The 21,692-nt window shown below is 41.8% G+C and overlaps 1 protein-coding gene across 8 annotated transcripts in view; it reads left to right on the top strand.

Moving 5' to 3' along the window:
* Nucleotides 1-18,804: 18,804 nt before the first annotated feature.
* SGCZ (sarcoglycan zeta) overlaps nt 18,805-21,692 on the top strand; it is a 1,110,583-nt gene continuing 1,107,695 nt past the window's right edge. For all 8 annotated transcript variants that reach the window (XM_089669298.1, XM_089669301.1, XM_089669297.1 and 5 more), the window contains exon 1: nt 18,805-19,492. The gene's annotated coding sequence lies outside the window, so the exon portion shown is untranslated. The remainder of the gene's footprint in view (nt 19,493-21,692) is intronic.

Below are 21,692 nucleotides of genomic sequence, written 5' to 3'. Positions count from 1 at the left end.
TGCAAGAATGAGCTTTTTATAATTCTTGGATTTGAGGAACAAGTAGCATGTTGCATGAAAAAGCTAGCTAATAATATCTAAGCCAGGTACATATGTACAAAGAAGTAAATGGCCTGTAATAAAAGTGTATTTTTATGAAAAAAACAATGTACTTCCACTTTTTGCCTAGTTTGAACTCAACAGTAATTTATTTATATATACAGTAGTTATCATTTAGGGCCCAACCACACCAAGTCAGTCAGTTGCAGTGCATTTAATAGGCATGAACATGCATTATATTTAAGCAGCCTATGAATTTAAAAGACTACAAATGCTCCACGACAATGCCACAATTTGGACCTGTACCACTTTTGGTAATGCAACACACTGCAATACCAGTAAATGCATGCTTTGATGCAATGTATAGGTGTGAATGAGCCCTATTAGAGGACCTATAGTCCCACTTATCTGGATTTATTTTCTACTGTTTTTAAAAGTTTAAAGTTCTGATGATGTTTATTATATTATGATAATTATTAATATTAGTAATTGGACTAGTTGCAGAATTAGTGGGAAAGGGTGGAGGAATTGGAAAAAGTATTCTAATCATCATTGCCATGGAAATTAAGTGTGCAAGAGCACAGGATATGATCTGGGATAGCATGCACTTGTTGCCCTGGCCAAGGAGGTTTAGGTGGTCAATGGCTCCAGGAGAACAAAAGGTTTGCTTTTTACAGGAGTCTGGATGAAAAAGGGTATGTGGATTCCCTTGCCAGCAAACTGAATTGGTCTACATCAATGTTTTTTCTCCTGAAGGAAGCCAGAGGTGGCATGCTAAAAAAGTGTTGAAAGGGGAAATTCTAGGCTTTAACTGTAACAAAACTATAAGGGCCGGTTCACACCAAAGAAATGCAGCTTGGATGCATTTCTGCCTGTGTGTTTTTTAGTGGTGCACGGAAATGAAAATTCTAGTGCAGAAACAGAAAATTCAGGATGCACTTGGCAGAAAACTGAAACCGAAATGGACAGTTTTTAAAGATTAATATAATTCTCAAACACAATTTTTTTGGAAAAAAATACACTGTAATTATATTATAAAAACCTCCCAATATATACCCCAATTTATTTGTAAAATATGAAAGATGATGTTACGAAGAGTAAATAGATACCCAACATGTCATGCTTTAAAATTGCGCACGCTCGTGGAATGGCGTCAAACTGCGGTACTTAAAAATATTCATGGGTGACGCTTTAAAAATTTCTACAGGTTATCAGTGTAAAGTTACAGAGGAGTTCTAATGCTATGATTATTGCTCTTGCTCTGATGTTCATGGCGATACCTCACATGTATGGTTTGAACACCGTTTACATATGTGGGCATGGCCTATGTATGCATTCACCACTACATGCGAGCGTGAGGGGATGAGGGCATTTGAAACATCTTTTTTTTTTACACTGTCCCTTTAAAAAAAAAAATGTACTCACTTTTATTCCTATCACAAGGAATGCATGCATCCCTTGTGATAGGTGATAGAAATAAGTAGTGACAGGTCCTCTTTATGGAGAGATATAGGGTCAATAAGACCCCACATCTCTGCTCTACAATGAAAAGCATTAAATGAAAATAAGCATTGATCTAGTGCTTTAAAAAAACAAAAAAATGGCCTTGTTTACAAGGCGCCAGAACCGGAAGTGACATCCCTCCATAGAAATGAGTGGAGGTCATCTTTCTTTCACTTATCTCTATGCCCAGCGCCAGGATCGGTGGTTTCTCAGGTAAGGCTGAGAACCACCGAGAGGCGACAAGTAGCAGCAGCGCCAGGCGTCGGCAAGAGGCGGGGTTATTTTTGGCACTTGTATCGGTGCTTATTTTTATATCAGCCAAAGGCCGATAGGGGTGTTTTCGGCCGAAACGTTTCGGCCACCAAAAGTTCGGTGCATCCCTAGTGTTTTTGATGCGTTTTTGATGAGTTTTTGATGTGTTCCAGTGCATTTTTCCTATATTTTTTTCTTCACCTTAAATAAGGACATGTGCGTTCTGGTGCATTTTTGGTGAGTTTTTGATGTGTTTTACTGCGTACCAGTACAGTGCAGTACAGAAAAGTGCAGCATGTTCTCTTTTTATTTTCTGGAACTGGAATGAACTGGAATTGACTACACTGGTGTGAACTTTGCCACTGGAAACCATATAACCTACTATCAATGGGTTTTTCATGCAAAAAAAGGCACTGCACTGCATATAGTGTGAATCGGCCCTAAAAGTGTGTACAGGTGGAGAGGCTGTCTGTCCAGTTAACTTACAGGTCCCAGCATTGCCAAGAGACATGTGTTATTAAGGCAGAGTTGTGCTGGACATACCCCTTTATAGGAAGAAGCATGCTGTGCTGCCTTTACTGGAAAAATAATATTAGGTGTGACCTCCCTGAAACTGATGTTTGGTGAATGAACTACATGTTATTGTTTTGAAGCTTAATCCCAACAAGTGGTAATGCTGTATTTGGCTGCAAGCTTCAAATGTTTAAACTTTAATTTAAGTTCAAGACTGTTTACAACTTTTCCCAGCATGATGAGAACTCATTAATATAGCTTTAAAAAAAGATTTGCCCTTAAGAACAGTTATTTGCTTTTAAGATCCGAACTTGCAGTTTCCTGCTCATTAGCACAATTTAAAATTTGTGTTCGTGTTTACCATTGTTCAGCTTTGCTATATGAACATAATGATTTATAGTATAATTGTACTTATTCTAAACATTTTTGTGCATTTCAGATTTTTATAAGGAACCATATAAATATAAATGATGCTTACTGGATAACAGTCAATGAATATGGTAGGCTCGATTATCACTTTGTTCATTTGACTATTCTCAAAACCATAATATGGGTTAATTTTCATGCTAGTCATAAATCACAATTTAAAATCTACAAAACCTCAATAATTCCTATTCTAGTCAACAACAGCAAAATAAATAAATTCAAATAAAAGTGCCACTTCGTTTTACAGGCATGTCAATGTCGGTAGTGAATAATTTAGCAAGCTAGGTATTGATTGATACCTCTTGGAGTGTTGTACTGCAGGTCAAGAGAATATCAACATATCATGGAAAACCAAGGTAAACATGTTCAATGCAGAACAGAAGATTAAATAGTAGCTTAAGTTTACTGTTTTCTTTCCTTAATGCTAAATTGTATGACTTTAATTGTGCACTATGCTATATTTATACATTTTGAACAGAATAACAAACCACATCAACATTATTATGTTTTCAAACTGAGGTATTTGTCTACAAAAACCTTGGAATAGTTAAGATTTAGACATTACTAGTAGGAGGTTACCCTTAGTAAACTAACCAAACTTTTTCCTAAATAAATGAATAGGCTTGCCATGACATAGAGTCCCTTTAGACATGCAAATATATTCCATGATTATTTGGTCACAAGGGGTAAATTAAACTAGAGTAGATAGGTGATTTATTCATCTTTTCCTAGCCAAGACAACACTGCAACCTCTTGCAAAATATACTGTACATTTTCCAAAAAATATTGCTTTTTGTGCTGACAATTGCTTATGCATATGCCTGGTTTAAATTCAAAATATATAAAAAATATATTGTTTGCTGTCACATTCCAGTTTAAATGTCTAGTAACACTTGCTGTTGATGTGCTATGCAATGGAAATAACAATCGTTCCTAGATTATTTCTCAGTATTTGTGTACAGCTGTAAATCAAAACTATTCCCTTTTTGCAATGACCTTGTAAATGAATTTGGGTACAGCATTAGCTCTTCCATAAGTTCACATAATGAATGATTTATAAAATTGTAGAAAAGTTTCCAGGCTACCCATAATGATGAGATTTCAGCTACAGCTGTTATTTTTAAAGTACATGAGATAAAACTTGAAATTAAATAGCTGATTGTGCTATGCTTACAAATAGGGTTAACCTACACCAGGAAGGGAGTGAAAACAGCTCTGGTACATACTGTAGATATGGTCTTTGCATATGCTTAGACATGATCAAAAATTGTAAAGAATGGTAGAGCAAACAGTATTTTTGAACTACCTGTTTATTTAGTACAAGTACTAAATTAATCAGGAGACTCAGCTATGTGGACTGTTTTCTTTCATTTAAACATCAGCATTGAGATTGAACAGCTCACTGGACCACATGAAGACCAAAAATGCTCTCAGATAGACTCTACTTCTGGTAAATACTGATTGTTGTGACTGTGATGATCATTTACAGGGATGAGCCAAACCTACCTGGGATTGGTTGGAGGCCAGTTTGAAAAACATTACTAAAGGTCTGATGTTGAAACTGTACCCCACTGAAGAATGGGAGGTGAATGTTAAAAAACAGCAATTACAATTTTCTAGGCTAAGAATCAAGGGATTGTCAAACAAATGGCATTGGGGGTTGGACACTGAACTGGGTAGGATGTACAAAAAAAAAACAAAAAGTAATAAAAAATAATGAAAAACTGACATTTACAAATAAAATAAATTCAGTTTAAATTGTCAGTTCATCTCTCGGATACTTGGTATTATTTGTAAACAAAGCAACCAGGTATTATGTTTATTTGTACTAGACCCTTGTTGTTGATGAGCGTCTGGTATTGATGTTGTAACTCACTGAAAAGTTATTATTTCCAATACATTAACGTGGACATTAGATGGCGATGACCTGTTATTCAGGTTTACTCACATTGACAGAACAGCCCCCTGGAACTTATATTTCTGAACAGCAGGACTTGGCTGATAAGCAGAGTGCCTAGGACTTCATTTCCAAAGAGAGGTAGCATGTGGGTGGGGCATATAAATATCAAAGACCAGGCAATTGGTGCGAAGAGTGTGGAGGGAGATTGAAGGAGAAGGAGGTGTGCTGAAGTGCTAAACTAGGCCGTGGAGCCAGGATTGGAGAGAGAGAGAGAGAGAGGAAAGAACTTACTGACCATCCAGCTTGCCTTGCTGTCAAGCAGGTCACTCTGACAGCAGGAGACAGAGTGGAAACCCCAAGTCTGAACCAGAGAGCATGTGGACTGTCTCCATCCATTGGGAAAGACAGATCATGGCAATCTGCCAAACCACTGGAGATTCAACAGTCCCCTCAGACTGGAGGCAGCGCATTATTTATGAAAGCAGGCCTGCTAGCGGATACTATTGTTTTATTGTGAATGTTGTCACTTTTGCTCACAATTGCCAAGAGTGATCAGATTTGCTGCCAATACCAGTGTTGTTTTGTTATTCTTGACACAGTTACCTCCAAATTCAACATAAAACTCACTTTGGCTTATACTACTCTGTGTGTGAGTCCATTTTACAGGTGTTATGTATCTGAGTCACCAGGGCACGGCGGTGTCAGCAGAGGTCAAGCTCTCAATGAGAGGTCCAGATTGACAGGGAACCCAAAAAATTACTAAGCAGTACTTAAGGGGGTTACTGCTACAATGTTAATGGAGACTGTCAACCAAAACACAGTGTGGAGTTCCCATTAATAATACATACATACATACATACATACTTCACTGATGAAGATCTGGTATGGATGCAAAGTGACCTTATTGTCCTCATCCATCAGAGAATGCTTTTCATTCAGCCTTGCTATGTGGCCAACGTCTTGTGTTTGGAATGCATCAAGGTCAGCTTAAGTCTTGGCAGCAAGTGTAGATCACTGGAGTAGCTGGAGTCTATTTCAGTGATTTCCAGCTTCCACTTTCCACAGTCAGAATACAATGATTCAGTGGGGAGGTTTCCCCATCCACCTTAAATGTAGGTGAGAGAATTGGGTTATATTTTTTCATTCAACCTTCTGGTTGAAAGAAAAAAAATACTAATCTATGGTCTTTTCTAACTTGGTTTTAAGTCCCCGTCCACATCAGGGATCCAAAGAAAAGGTCACCAGCAGCTTAGCAGCATCTCAGTAACTAAGCAGCACACAGTCCTCTCTCACACGTGTGTCCTGCTCCACACAACACCTCATGGACACCTGTTGCCTGTTTCCTACCACGTTCAACCCTCTCTTCCAGGCAGGTTAGCCATTTCAGGTCCAAAGTACCCATAGTCAGAGTTGGCAACTCTTTCTCATCTAAGATATCTCTGAGCCTCCAAGTTTTGGGTCCCATATCAGGAATGCGTGAGAATTCCTGAGTACTCCAAATCTACTTTGTCATCCCCGTTAAAGGAACCACATCCCAAACAGTGGCGATATACAGTATAGTGTATCCCTGCCTTTCAGGACCCATACCTGCCATCCTACACATATTCCATCCCCTCCCCTCAGCCTTGACATAGAAGTGTCAGAGGCAATGTGGGACACCCTGAGGTATACCATGGAGGGGGAATCAACATTCCGATGTTCCCAGGACTATGTTCCACCACAAATTTTAACTCTTGTAGTGATGGAAACCATCTGGTTACCCTTGCATTTGTATGCTTATTCTGTCTCATCCTGATCAATGGAGCATGGTCCCAAATGGAACTTCCTGCCAAGTAGAAAATAGCACAAATAATCCAAAACATACTTATGGGGTGTTTCTTCTCATTGACTGCTTGAGATAAAACTGCTCCTAAGCTTTTGTAGGAGGCATCCATTTGTACAATCCATTCTTTAGAAGAGAATGGCGAAACCAGCATGGGATGCTGGCATAAGGCTATTTAAGCTCCAGAAAGCCATCCTTGCCATTCAACTTGACCTTGATTGACTTCTTACCTGTTGTCATTTCAGTCAGTGGTGCAGCGATAGTGGAGAATTTGGGGACAAACCCTCGGTGGCACCCAACTATGGCCAGGAATGCTCAGACCTGTTTCTTTGTGATGGGACAGGGCCAAGCCTGAGAAACCTATTCCTTTTTCATCTGAGGCTTTACCAAGCCCCTGCTCACAATGTACCCCACTTGGTCTCTTCCATCACAATGGAACACTTCTCAGGATTGACCATAAACCCCTCCTTCTTTAATGAAGCAAACAAAGTTTGAACTAAGGGAAGATGGGACTCCCAGTCTATACTGAAGATACCCATGTCATCCAATTGGTGTATTTCCGATGAGGACATGGTGTTTTATCCAACGTCCTGTGAAAAATAGCTGGAAAAGAATGCAACCTAAATGGCATTCTTTTATATTGGAAGTGACCCCCTGGAGTGGCAAATGCAGTCATTTATCTGGCTTCCTTTGATTAAGGTGTTTTCCAATACCTCTTGGTGAGGTCTAAGGTGGTAAAATCCTAGGCTGGCCCCAACCTCCCTATTGGCGTGTCTACTCAGGGCATCAGATATGCATTGAACTTCAATTCCTCATTGAGATTTCTGAAATTATTAAAAACAACAGAGTGACTCTGTTTTCTCGATTCAGAGGTGACGTCCCAATGTGTCATTGCTAGCTAGGTCGAGTGGCATGCATATAAAAAGGACCAATAACTGGTCCAAAACTTCACCCCAGACTTCAGCGACTCGGTATAGCAAATCACTATTGAACGCAAAGTGCAGAAACCTTGTTTTGGCCTCAGGCACTTGTAACCTGTTCTCTGGCATTTTTGAACATGGGGTCCTGCATGCATCCCTTGACATTTCCAGGTCAGGACTGAAGGAACCTTCCCCTTCATCCTCCTCAGGCATAACCTGTATTGGGGATGTTTCTTCTACATTCTCTTCATCCATGACTTGCAGAAGAGGAGATCTCCCCCCCACCCCTCAGGGATCTCCTTAACCTGTACACTGTCTGCCATTGGTAAAACCTCATCAGCATTTCCTAGAGACACACTGTCCAGCCCTTCAAATGGAACAGAAAACTCATACTGTTCAGGCAGTCCTCTGCTCACATACTTTCACAAAGAGAGAACAGCCCTGCCCCACTATGATGTCATGATTTAGACTGGGTACCACTCTAGACAACCATCCCACATGCAGCGATGATTGTCACTGGCAACAGAGGATATCCTATAGTGTTCCCATGTATACATGCCTCCCTCAGGGTTTTAATAATGGGGCCCACTCTCCCAATCACCCCAGTATGGACAAGAGTTACTATACTACCTAAATCTAGTAGCTCTCAGGCATGGAGATGGTTCACCCAAATGTCACATTCAAATGTCCCCTCCATCAAATCCAGGTGGGCAGTACAGACATAGAAGTACCCCCCCCCCCCGTATATTCCCAAACTCCGTAGGTTTCTCTTGCAATGGGCACTAAGCCTGGATATGGCCCTGGAAATTACATTGCCTGCACAGCATGTTCTTGCTACTCATGGTGGAGCAATGCTCTGGGACACTGGAGTCATCGCTCCCTGGCTCTCCTGAGGGCTGGTTCCAGGAGGTGTAGCTGGATTTACTCTCCACACTGAGAGGGGTCCTTGGAACTTGGCAGGATCTTCAGTGTACCACTCCACCATCTCCATTGGCTGGTCCATCGCCTGGAGTTCACCATGGCTGACCTAACAACAAAGCTCACTAGGCAGCCCCCTTAGGTTGTGGTCCATGATGACCTGCTCCATGATCTGAGGTCCAGTTTTTGTAGCTGCAACTAGTTTGTAATTAGCTGCATCTGGAACCACAGTGACTGACAGGCATTATATTTTTCAGCAATACATTCGGTGTGCCTGGACAGCAACTGTTACCCCAAGGCAGGCTAAGATCACTCCCTTCAGTTTCACATAATCTTTGGTGCCAGATGCTGGCAGGTCATAGTAGGCCTTTTGCTGTTCCCCTCATAGGAACTGGGTTATGAGGCTGACCCACTGGTCCTAAAGCAACTCTTCTCTCAGCCATATGTTCAAAAATCATTAGGAATGCTTCCATGTCATTCTGCGGAGTGAGCGTTCGCAAAAATGGGTGACCCTTGTTGTCACTGGATTGTTATGAGCAACAACCAACTTCAATCAGTCTGCTAAAGGGGTCAACTGAACCTGCACAGACTCCTAAACATATAGCTGCACTGCTTGAGTCTGCTAAGTCTGTATTAATAGAGCCAAAGTCTGCTCCTGGCATACATGGGCTTTTTCATGACAGTGGCTAGCTTCTAACCTGCTGCTGAGCTGCTGTAGCTTGATCCAGGGCATTTACTACTTCCTTTATGCCTTTTCTAGAGTTTTGCAGCACCTGTTCTCTACTGACCTAGGACATACATAGCAGGCACTCACCCTTTAAATGTCAGTCTGTTTCCAATGGCTTTCCTGGCTGGATTGCCTGCATTCTGCATCAATTTGATATGTTTGGGGTTGAGATGATCAGTCCGCCATATTGATAAAAGCAAACAGCCTTTATCTGTTAAATGATACACAAAAAACAGCTTGTCTTCAGCATGCAACATAAACAAAACAGTCCACCGATCTCTGGAAAAACAAACTTTAGGCTCATCAGCTTACACTTGTCCCTTAACAAGGCTTCAAGTCCTTTCCCACTTTAGGGATCCAAAAAAAGGTCACCAACAGCTTACAAGTGTCTAAGTAACTGAACAGCACGCATCCCTCTCTCACAAGTGGATCCTGCTCCATACAACATCTCATGGATATCTGCAGACTGCTTCTTGCCCTTCCAGCCTTCTCTTGCAGGCAGGTTAACCCTTTCTATAAACAATAAAACTCTATGCTTAATGACAATTAGGACATTTGGATGGATACACTCAATAGTTGCAAGAATATAGAGACGGGGATGAGCATAACACAAAAAGCCCAAAAAAGGACCTTTATTTTAGTATCATTAGCTATTATTTTCAATAAATCTAGCCATTAAAATAAAAATAGGATCTATACACCAAAAAATCTCTATAAGGACCACTGTATATCTGAAAAAGCTGATTAATATCTAGATTTTCAATTGCCAAAACCGTTACTTATTTGGCCTTTAAGTATTTTTTTTGTGTATCATTTGGAAACAAACTTTAAGATACAGTACACCAAATCTTTCTTACAGTATATAACTCACATTCACAGTATACTGTGTCCCTATAGAGAAAATAAAAGTTAGGCACACACCAGTTAGGCCTACTAACTTTGATTAACACTGTCCAGCTGCTGGCCACATTTATACTGTTGTATCCTCTATAGTAATTTAGTAATCTGCAGTCTCTTAGTAATCTGTAATAAAATATCTACCTGCAGTTTTTTTGTCTAGTAATTTGTTTTGTCTAGTAAATGTTGGCCAATTCTCCCTCAATATATGCCCTGCTGCTGTCTGTCTCTGCCTTTAAAAATTTCATAAGATACAAGCGTGGTATATGTTCTTACTTTACATTGCTAAAGCTTTCCCTTTACAACCCCAGCATACAACACTTCTGCTTTAAGAAATGTCTTTCAAAAAATTTGGTAGGAAATTTTCCTGATAGACTTCCCTTGTATTAAGAAAACCATACCATGGATAACAGTTGGAAAATAAAATTGCAATACAAAATGTATCTTATGCTAATCTGTACTTGCAGTTTACAAAGCTCAGAAACAAGCACATTTCTGCTGTGTTCAACACTTCATGATCAGTGAACCACACAAATAACCTTACACTGTACATAAATTGTTCCCAAAGTAAATCCTTTTCAATTCCACTATATTCAATCTTCACTCCTTCCGCTAAGATAACTTTTAAAGGGAAATTTTTTTTTAAAGGCAAACATATTTTACTATCTATCTATCTATCTATCTATCTATCTATCTATCTATCTATCTATCTATCTATCTATCTATCTGTCTGTCTGTCTATCGTATATAGCATTTTTTTCTAATCTTATCAATGTAGGTTGCCTCTTAATTTAATTGATATATTGCATATGGATGAAGGCTGATGCATTTGCCCCCTATGTATGCAAGCAAGTAAAAATGTGAAAGTTATCTAAGAAATTAATTTTAGAGAATGTTACAATACAAACTCCACAATACATACTTAATGAATATGCAGTACAGTTTTCCTTTAAAGGGTAAGATTTTCAATTTACAAAATAATCTCTGCACTTTGGGGCATTAAAATAAGTCCATGCTTAAATGCATTATATGTTGCTTGGCTTATTCCAAATATAGTCACAACAACTAAGCCACATATCAGCATGGATGTCACATCACTACCTCAAACTCAATCTTTCAAAAATTGAGCTTGTAATATTTCCTCCTCCCCGATCCCCCACTCATTACTTTACCATTAAGATCAACAGCACAACCATTGGTCCTTCCCCTCATGCCAGGGTGCTAGGCGTAATCCTAGACTCTGACCTATCCTTTGGGCCCCACGTCCACTCACTGACCAATTCCTGCCACCTCTACCTCCAGAACATTTCCAAAATCCACCCCTTCCTGACCAACGACACCACAAAACAACTTATCCATGCCTCTCTCTGCCAGTCCCTTCACTGGCTTCCACTAATCCAATGTATACAATTCAAAATACTAACCACAGCTTATAAAGCCATCCACAACACTGCCCCTAGCTACATCGCCAACCTCATCCACAGATACTGCCCAAATTGCCCACTCCGCTCCTCCCATGATATCTTCCTCTTTAGCTCCCTCATCACCTTCTCCCACGCTTGCCTCCAGGACTTCTCCAGAGCCTCTCCCATCCTCTGGAACTTCCTACCACAGCATGTCCGGTCAGCCCCCACCCTGTCTGCCTTTAGGCGATCTTTGAAAACTCACTTCTTCAGGGAAGCCTACCCCACCTCCACCTAGGAACTGTACTTGAATCGCCTCCACCAGATCATCCCCCGCAGCTATCACCTTTTGTATCATCTCCCCCTTCCTTTAGATTGTAAGCTCCATGAGCAGGGCCCTCACATTCCTTCTGTACTGAAAGTATTGTAACTGTACTGTCTCCCTTATATTGTAAAGCGCTGTGCAAACTGTTGGCGCTATATAAATCCTGTATAATAATAATAATAACAACAGCTTGATGCTGTTTGGAAACATCAGAGAAAGCTCTAACCAGATTTTCCATACACATTGGTTGTATACAATGCACGTAGAAAAAAATTAATATTATGTTATTTGTCTAGGGAGGAGGCAACTGGAACTGACCAAAAGAGATGAACAGATTGGTCCATGTTCAATGTTTGCTGAGGCAAACTAATTTGTTTGTTTTTTATAACCCATGTACTATTCTCTGCTACCCTTTGATTAACAAGTTAATAGGTCAGTTGGTGCTCTCCTAATATGGTGGGACACATCTATAAGGCAATATGTACCATCTTGCTATATAGACGGATGGCTAGAGACACAATAATTTACTGACCATAGGTCATAGGTCAGCAAGGGGGAGATTAAGGGGTTCACAAACAAAGGAATATATTAATACACAGTCCAAATGTATTGACCTATTTTATACTTTGCTAAGACAAAATAAAGGCATTTCTGTCTTGATTGCACAGTGCATTTCTAAGGTATGTACATACATTTGTCACTGGTGCTTTCCACCTACTCCACCCCTAGGGCTGACCACTACCCTCAACTTGTAACCTCCTTGCATGTGCAATACAACACACCTTCCCTCTGGACTAAGAAAAACTGTACCCACTCACTGTCATCAAGACCACACTGCCAAACCTTGTCCTCAGGTGATAGCACCCAGCAACCTACCAAATAATTAAAGGAGAAGTATAGCCAAAGCTTTTTTGGCTAAACTTCTTCTATGGATCACAAGACTGCAGTTAGTTCTGCACTCCTGTGACCCATTTTCAGCTAACAGCAGGCTAAAGCTCACTGTTGTCTGACATCACAGACGTGGTCCAGGCTCTGAAAATATCCAGACCATATGGTCAGGATCCACTCAGAGGCCTGGACAGGCAGCTGGCTCAAACTCTCAGTGAAATGCCAAGAGCCTGAGCCAGCTGCCCCCACCCCCTCCACAGACTGGCACTCCAGTGAGCACTGGAGGGGCATAGCAGTGGGCCAGTGACTGACAGTCCCCAGTTCTCTGCAGGCTGAAGGCTGTTTGATGGCTCATTTCTCTGTTATAGATGGTATAGGACAGCTACAGCTGAGGTCAGTGCTTCAGCCATCTATATAAGTATTATTGTTTTTTTTATAATCCCCTACTTCTCTTTTAACTGCTGCAATCCCACAACACCCCCCCCCCCTCTGCTTTCAGCAGTGGAGTATCCAAAAAACAAGTTAACTGATGATGACCCTCCATCTCCACTTTGTATTTTAGTGTGTAAAAGGCAATGGCGTTGGTTTACTAAAACTGGAGAGTGAACAATATGGTGCAACTGTGTATGGTTGCCAATCGGTTTCTAACTTCAGCTTGTTCAATTAGGCGTTGCCAAAAAAATTGAAGGCAATTGGTTTCTATGTAACGCTGTACCGGATTTTGCACTCTTCAGTTTTAGTAAATCAACCTCAATATGTCCTAACAAGTTCTATTCTGACTTACCAATAGATGATCTGTTAACATCTGACATACCAAAGTACTGTGACACTGACATGTGAACAACATAGTACAATGTTCAATCAGCACAGTCTTCTTGCATAAACACACATTTCCTCCATCATTCTGCCTTACAACATACAGACACACTTCTGCTAGTTTATTAAAAGCCTCAAGCGGCACCATAAGTATTATCATTAGTAGTCATATTAACAAGTAATAATGATAATGAGGCTAGGGTTGTGTCTAAAGACAGCAATGTGTGAATTGGTTAAATTGGCTGCTCTGTAATGTGATTGAATCCCCCCTCCTTTTCCCAAGCACCCTCCTCTGATACAGCTCACAGCTCAGCTGAGAGACACAGAGGGACTGGAGACATCTTCTGCTGGGACTAGAGAGACAACTTTGATAACTGTGTTATCTTTCCATTCACTTCTGAAGCTTAGCAGAAGTGTTTTTGCATCTCTCATTTGTGCATTGTGCATCCATTGCTGTGAAGGAGGAGAGAGAGATGGGAGGCAGTATGAAGCGTCTTTCACAGCAGGATCTGCTGACTTATACTTGCTGTGTGAGGCTGTATGCAACTCCTTGGCTTTTGCTTGTAGTACTGAGCACAGCAACTGCAGCTGCCATGCTGACATGCAGCAATGGGAGGATAGAAGCTTATTTAAAGTGAACTAGTCAGTATAACATCATATCAATCTAACATAAATTGCACCAACAATTTAAGCAGCACTGCACATGTTGTCCATTCACATCAGTCCCTGTCCTCGAAAATCTTACATACTAAGGTCCTTATCTTACATGTACAGATACACATATACTGGGGCCAAGTTGGAAAGGAGCCAATTAACCTACCATCATGTCTTTAGAGTATGGGAAAACATTCACATTTCCAACAGACAAACCACAAATCCATATAATGTATATTGAAATCCACACCTGGGAATTATCAATAGTTACTGCCACCAAAATGCATACAACAGATCAATATGAATACATAAAGTAAAATAAAATCCAAATGAGAGTTTCCAGCCGCTAGAATAATCTTTCCCCCCTGGGAAGGTGCAGATAAATATGTTAGGATCCAGCGTACAAGTCCAAGATACAGTAATTAGTCCCCTTTCGCAGTCATATGGGGTTGTTTATGCTACAAGATTGTCTTCGATTCTCCTTGAATTATCACCACATGAGAAAGCCAATCAAGTATTCCAATTCATACGTGAATCTATAAACGTGTGAACTCCTCTTCCTCTTCTTTTAAAGCTTTATTCTCTCCTCATGCTAAAAATATATGCAAAAACCGTATATAGTGCATTATCTCCTTAAATCACAATTGAAGTAAAGTATTAAACTCACATAAAAAGTGCAACTATTGTGCCAACTTATCCACCACATGACAACATACCAATATCTGTCATCCTTACTTCAACCCTCCGATCCACATTTTCTTGCTTCTACATTAATAAATCTTGCAACCCTCTTCTTTTTCCTCTTTTTTACTTCTAAATATGATTCTCCAAAAAAAACAATATGTTGATATAGTGTAGTACTTCCGATAACAATAGATTACTGATAGTGCTTTTGTACTCACACTCCTTCCACCTTTGTAATTACCTCAAACCAGTGCTTCATCCACCATTGGTGTCCCACCACCTTATGAGTCATGCACCTTACCAAATCCTCCTATGATCTGGAAGATAGCAATCTCCTAAACCACCGCATCAACTCCTATATCAGCCTCTATCACCGGTCTCAAATTCGATGTTATCCATATGCAACCAAACATAGGCAGGCCATAGTGTAGCAAATTCAAGCAAAATGATTTATTGTTTAGAAAAGTGCTTAAAGTGTATAAAAGAAAGCCAGCATACAACACCTGGACCAGGACCTATTCCAAGATGGCCACTGCTACACTTCCAATATGCATCTGACGTCACTCTCTGACGCGTTTCGTCATTATGACTTTTTCAAACATCGGACATCCACAATTTATGAACCACAAATCCACATGATTACAGAGGGTGCTGACAGGTTCCTTGTCTGGCAAGCCACTTCTGCATCCCGCAATGCAAAATATGCACCTCTGCATAGGTCCATGAAACATGCATGTTGTACTTCAATATTCAACACTAGATGTTGTGGGTACCTAAAGCTGGCATAGATGGATCAAATCTCAACCAGTTCAGCAGGGATTGGCTGAAATTCAACCTAAGTATGGGCTAGCTGGTTGTACTGAAGTCAATCCATCGACTTCAGCACAACCAGCCTGTTGGATTTTATGCATGCAATTACTGGCTGTGACTATAGTAGCTAGCAGTAATCATTGTGTTCTGTCAGCAGGGAAGGCCCCCTTCCACTAGAACACAATATTGCTGAGGGACAGATTGACCCATCGACAGTGACTGTGTTGATGGGGAAATCAAGTGATTTTCTTTCCTGCAACCCATGGTCGCAGGAAAGAAAATCAAGTCATTTATGGCTTGCCTATGTAACCCTTGTATTAGAATCACCTCTTAACAATAAGACATTTTCTTGTATTTCTGGTCTTTACCTGGTTCAAAATTGTGTGATAACGTGTATTAACCTTATGAGTGATGACTATTTCCTCTAATGAAAAAGTGTGGCCAGTTATTATAAAGGAAAAAGTTGCATTTTTGCCTGTACCACCTATAGGCATGCACCCACTGTGCCTAATTGTGAACCTGGCCCTAGTGTTAAGACTCCAGATTGTATCTTAAAATGCACCTGTCATGAGGGAACTGTGGGTAATGCCATTGCTGGTTTACTTCCTAAAATGGTAGTTGCCTGGATGTCTCCCATTTCAGTACATTTCCATGACTGAGTCAGAATATACATGCTATACGTGAGTGTCAGGATTTCTGATCTCCATACTTGCTCAAGGCCAATGATTCAGAAATCACAGAAGCCAAAGCATCAGCACGACAGCCAGGGAATCAGCAAATGTAGTCACCATATCCATATCTATTTGACACATTAAACTCATCCAGGCCCCACCCCAACATGTTTCGTCACAGGGCAAGTGACTTTTCAGGGGGCAATTTACAGGGGGCATTTTCCCCCTAAAGAAGTCATGTGCCCTGTAACAAAACACACTGGGGCAGGGCCTGGATGACATCACAACGTCCAGACATGATGTGGCAAGTGTTATGACGTTTTCACAGCATTATTGCAGATAGTTACCATATCTAATCTGAAGCTGTACCTATCTGGTGCAATCTAGCACCCTTTACATGTCAGTGGGATTTTATCTGTTTGTGGTGATGAATAAGGCAGCTTTAAGGATAAAGCACTATAGCTAGTATTCTGTTTACATGGTAGAGAGTGCAGACTGCAGGAGAATCCGTGACTGATGGTGTGGCTCTGGTTGGAGAGGAGGGCATTGTCCTCACAGAGGGATACAAGCATTCCGAGAACGAACACATAGTGGGAGGTCATATTGTTAAGGTGAGAGCACACTGGTGGTGGAAATTCACAAAAATACCCTTATGTGGAGCACGGAGGTGGAAACTGTTGCCTAACAAGACATCTTTTAGAGCTCATCGCCAGCATTTTGTGCTATTATATGGACATTTGTCTGTGCACATTGTAATATTTTTTATTGTTTATGTGATTCATTTATAACAATTATGAATTAAAGTCTATAGGAAAGGGGCATTCAGCACATTAGTGCAACATTCACTTTTTTACCTTTTGTTGTTATTTATCTATATATTTTTCACATAATTGCCTAAGTGATCATTTTAGGTTTAATTAGGTGGAAAAGTTTATTGTATAAAGGGGGTTCAGCATTCCAGTGCAGCACTTACTTGTTATTTAGCAGTTGGTCTGTGACTAGTATGAGAGTCTATACAGTGCATTGCTGATGATTTATGGTTATATAATTTTTGATCACATTAGCATGCTTTTGGAGAGGGATTTATATTTATATTTTGGCACTATTTAACCTTTAGCACATTTGGTTACATTTATATACATATCAGCTCATAAGGATTCTATTATTTACGTGAACAAGCTGAAGTTAGAAGCTGACTGGCTACCATGCACATCTGCACCAGATTTTGCTCCCTCCAGCTTTAATAAATTAACCTTATAGTGTGCAGATCATATAATCTGCAGACCATTGCAACCTAAAAGATACAGTGTGCAGGTCATATAGCCTGCAGACCATTCACAACTCAACAGATACAGTGTGCAGATCAAATATCATGCAGACCATTGCAGCTTGAAAGATACAGTGTGCAGATTATATAGCCTGCAAACCAATGAAGCTTGAAAGCTACAGTGTGCAGATCATATAGCCTGCAGACCATCACAGCTCAACAGATACAGTGTGCAAATCATATAACCTGAAGACCATTGCAACTCAACAGATACAGTGTGCAAATCATATAACCTGCAGACCATTGCAACTCAACAAATACAGTGTGCAAATCATATAGCCTGCAGACCATTGCAACTCAACATACAGTGTGCCAATCATATAGCCTGCAGACTATCACAGTTCAACAAATACAGTGTGCAGATCAAATATTTTGCAGACTATTGAAGCTCAAAAGATATAGTGTGCAGATAATATAGCCTGCATACCATCACAGCTCAACAGAAACAGTGTGCAGAAATCAGGGGCGGACTGTCCATTTAGCCACTCGGGCACTGCCCGAGGGCCCAGGGTCAGTAGGGGGCCCCATGAGATGCCCCTGGTACCTTGCATAGGCTTTTTTGGGTGTGGTTTGAGTGTGGGCAAGGACACAGGGGCCCTATGATTTCCTATTGCCTCGGGGCCCCATGAGTTGTCAGTCCGCCCCTGGTGCAGATCATAAAGTATGCAGACCATTGCAGCTTGAAAAATATAGGAGTTAATTTACTGCAACTGGAGAGTGAAAATCTGATGCAGCTCTGCATAGAAACCAATCACTGTCCAGGTTTTATTTTCAAAGCTTAATTGAACAAGCTGAAGTTAAAAGTTGATTGTCTACCATGCACATCTGCACCAGATTGTGCACTCTCCAGTTTTAGTAAATCAACCCACATGGTGTGCATATCATATAGCCTGCAGAGCATTGCAACTTGAAAGCTACAGTGTGCAGATCATAGAACCTGCAGAGCATTGCAGCTCAAAAGCTACAGTGTGCAGATCATACAGCCTGCAGAGCATTGCAGCTTGAAAGCTACAGTGTGCAGATCATATACCCTGCAGAGCATTGCAACTTGAAAGACAGAGTGTGCAGATCATACAGCCTGCAGACCATCACAGCTCCCCAGGTAAGAGTGTGATCAAGCCCTTCCTGAAGAGGAAACGTCCATCATCCATTCTGAGAAGAATGACAGCAAGTGGCAGCAAGGCTCAGCTCCTCTGGTTGCTGGATTAGCTGCTGCGAATGTGCAGTTGGAGAAGAGAAGGCTCTAAGACCCAGGAGGTAAAGGGAAAGGAGGAAGCATTGGGTTTGACATAGAAGAGAAATCCCTCCAGTGCTGGCCCAGAGAGGAGAGGAGTGAAGTCAGTCACCTGCTGGTGAAGGACAGTAACACAGCTCCAGCAAGAAGAGACGAATCTCTGCCTCCCTCTCCCTGCTCCCTGCTAACTCTCAGCCGAGGAGAAGAAGAAGGAGGAGATCCTGTATTGCCGGAGATCCTGTATTGCCGGAGATCCTGTATTGCTGGAGATCTAGTATTGCCGGAGATCTAGTATTGCCGGAGATCTAGTATTGCCGGAGATCCTGTATTGCCGGAGATCTTGCATTGCCTGTATTGCCGGAGATCCCATCAGTGGAGGGGACAGCTGGCGGTGCGATGTGCTGACAGCCGCCGTGCACTGATCACACCACACATAGGATGATCGCTGAGCGAGGGATGCGTTGTTCCTGATCCGCCTGTGCTCCGGTAGTTTGCAGGATTTTGGGGGGAATTTGCCGCATGATGCCGCTTAGGATGCAGCTGTGATCCGTCCCGGTGAACATCGATATTCCGGAGCCATCGCAGGAGGTCGGTGTGCCGGGATCACCTGTCGCTGAGTAAAGTGAATGGTGTGTGTTTGATCCCCCAGCTTTCTCCTCGCCCTTCCCGGATCATGAGGCTGAGCAGAGCGGCCAGATCGTGGGAAAGGCTGCCCCTCTGAGTCAAGTTTCCTCTGGATGGAAGTCCTGGCACAGGCAGGCAGGTAGGTAGGAGATTTTTTGGGGTTTCATATCTAGAAGTACCTCTAGATGATCTTCCATTGGTGATGCTGCGCTGTAACCCATGGCAACCGGTTGTCATGGACCGCTGATGGGGGCTCTCTATGGGCTCCATTCATGATGTGTTGAGCAGAATCATGGAAATGATCTCAGGTCATCACATTGAAGAACTTTTTTTTTTAACAGATAAGTGTTCACTGTTTTTAGAAGATCCATAAAGTTTCGAGCAGTGTTTCTCCCTGGGGGGTATAGTTCCCTGGGGTGCCATCCGGGCTCCCCAGGGGTGTCACCCTCCACCCTAGCTTTTTGCACAGCACCATCGGTTTCTATGGTGCAGACAGGCCAGCTGAGGACACTAATGTGAAAATGGGGGGCTGAAGATTCTAATGTGAATTGAGGGATGAGAACTCTGATGTAAAAGGGGGGGGGGGGGGCAGAGGACTCTGTTGTAAAATGGGAGTACTGCTACTCTGATATGAAGGGGGAGGGGGGCAGCTGAGAACTCTGATATAAAAAAGGGCAGAAGAATGGGAGTACTGAGCACTTTGATATGAAGTGGGAGGGGGCAACTGAGAACTCTGATATAAAAAGGGGGAGGGGGCAGAGGACTGTTGTGAAATGGGAGTACTGATGATATAAAGGCAGAGGGGGGCAACTGAGAACTCTGATATTAAAAAGGGGGGGCTGAGGACTGTGCTGTGAAAGGAGGGGGGGCCGAGGACCATGATTTAAAAAGAGGAAGGACTAAGGACTCTGGTGTAAAATGGGAGGCCAAAGACTCTGGTGTAAATGCGGGACTGTGATGTGAAAGGGGGATAACTGAAGACTCTGGTATAAGGGGGGGGGGGTGAGGACTCATATCAAAAGGAGGGGGGGCTAAGGACTTGAGTCAAAAGGAGGAGGGTCTGAGGACCCTGATGTAAAAGGGAAGGCCAAGGGCTCTGGTATAAATGTGGGACTCTGATGTGAAGGGAGGGATGGCTGAGATCCCTGGTATAAAAGGGGGGGGGGGCTGAGGATTACAATATATGGGGGGGGACTGAGAACGCTGATTTAAAAAGAGGGGGAACTGAGGACTCTGTTGGGAAAGGGTGTGACTGGGAACTGTGATGTGGAAGGAGGAAATTAGGTGTCTGGTGTGACAATAGGGGGGGTTGGGGGGGCAAGCTCACAGATGTAAAAGGTGGGGATGGGGACTCTGATATGGAAGGGGGGACTGAGGATCCTGATGTGAAAAGGGGGGGCAGCAGTAAGGAATCTAATGTGAAAGGGGGGAATTAGACTATTTTGCAAATGGGGGACTCTGATGTGAAAGAGGGGGTTTCTGATTTGACAGAAGGACCCCATTTTAGACTGCGGTGCCTTGAGCATTTACATAGTTTTAAAGGATGCCATGACTTAGAAATGGTTGAGGAAGACTGGTGTTAAAAACTGTGCTGTGAAATAAAACCCAGGAAAACAGTATGGACCAGAATTCATGTCTATGCAATGACTGAGCTGCTGCTTCTGCCCACCACCAGGGAAGCAGGCTACAGCAGCAGGAAAGCAGCACTGTCTAGCCAAGATTATATTGCACTTGGAACATATTTCTAACAGACCCCGGTGATATATCTGTACTGATAAACTCCTATCTCACAGTACATTTGCTGCAGACATTTAGCGCTTTTGTGAACATCTCGCAGCCACCAGCTCTCAGCCCATGGCTTGCTCTGATTAGTGAATGAACCTGCAGTTTAATACTAATTGCTGGTGCTTCTGGGCCATAATCACCTGTAACTGATAATCATAGCATATTAGCATGAGTTAATCTGTGCTGCCTCATTATTCTGTTTCTGAACAGCTAGGCAGAAAGCCATGCCAGGATACACAATAAAGACAGATGTGAGTCCATCAGAAATATACCTTATTCAGAAGAGACACACAAGATGACATTAATGAATATGGGTGCGGATGAGTCATTTAACCTTTTTTGGCCATTAAAAGTTCTTTTTAGGCTGTCATAAGCTGGGTGCTCTTAGCGTCTAATCACCTATAGTTTTAAGTCATCGTTAATGGAGTGCTTGTTATGGTCATCTTTATGATCATACATATCACATGTGACAGCTGCTACTGTTTATAAGCAATGACAAGTTTAGTGCAGGCACTGAAAGGATTAGATCAAGTATATACTGTGCTATGCTCATC

This window comes from Staurois parvus, unplaced genomic scaffold (genome assembly GCF_062004578.1).
Source record: "Staurois parvus isolate SC_StPar_1 unplaced genomic scaffold, SC_StPar_1.0 ptg000071l, whole genome shotgun sequence".
Classification (NCBI taxonomy): domain Eukaryota; kingdom Metazoa; phylum Chordata; class Amphibia; order Anura; family Ranidae; genus Staurois; species Staurois parvus.
The sequence above is the reverse complement of the archived record's forward strand: the minus strand, read 5'-3'. Positions and strand labels throughout refer to the sequence as shown.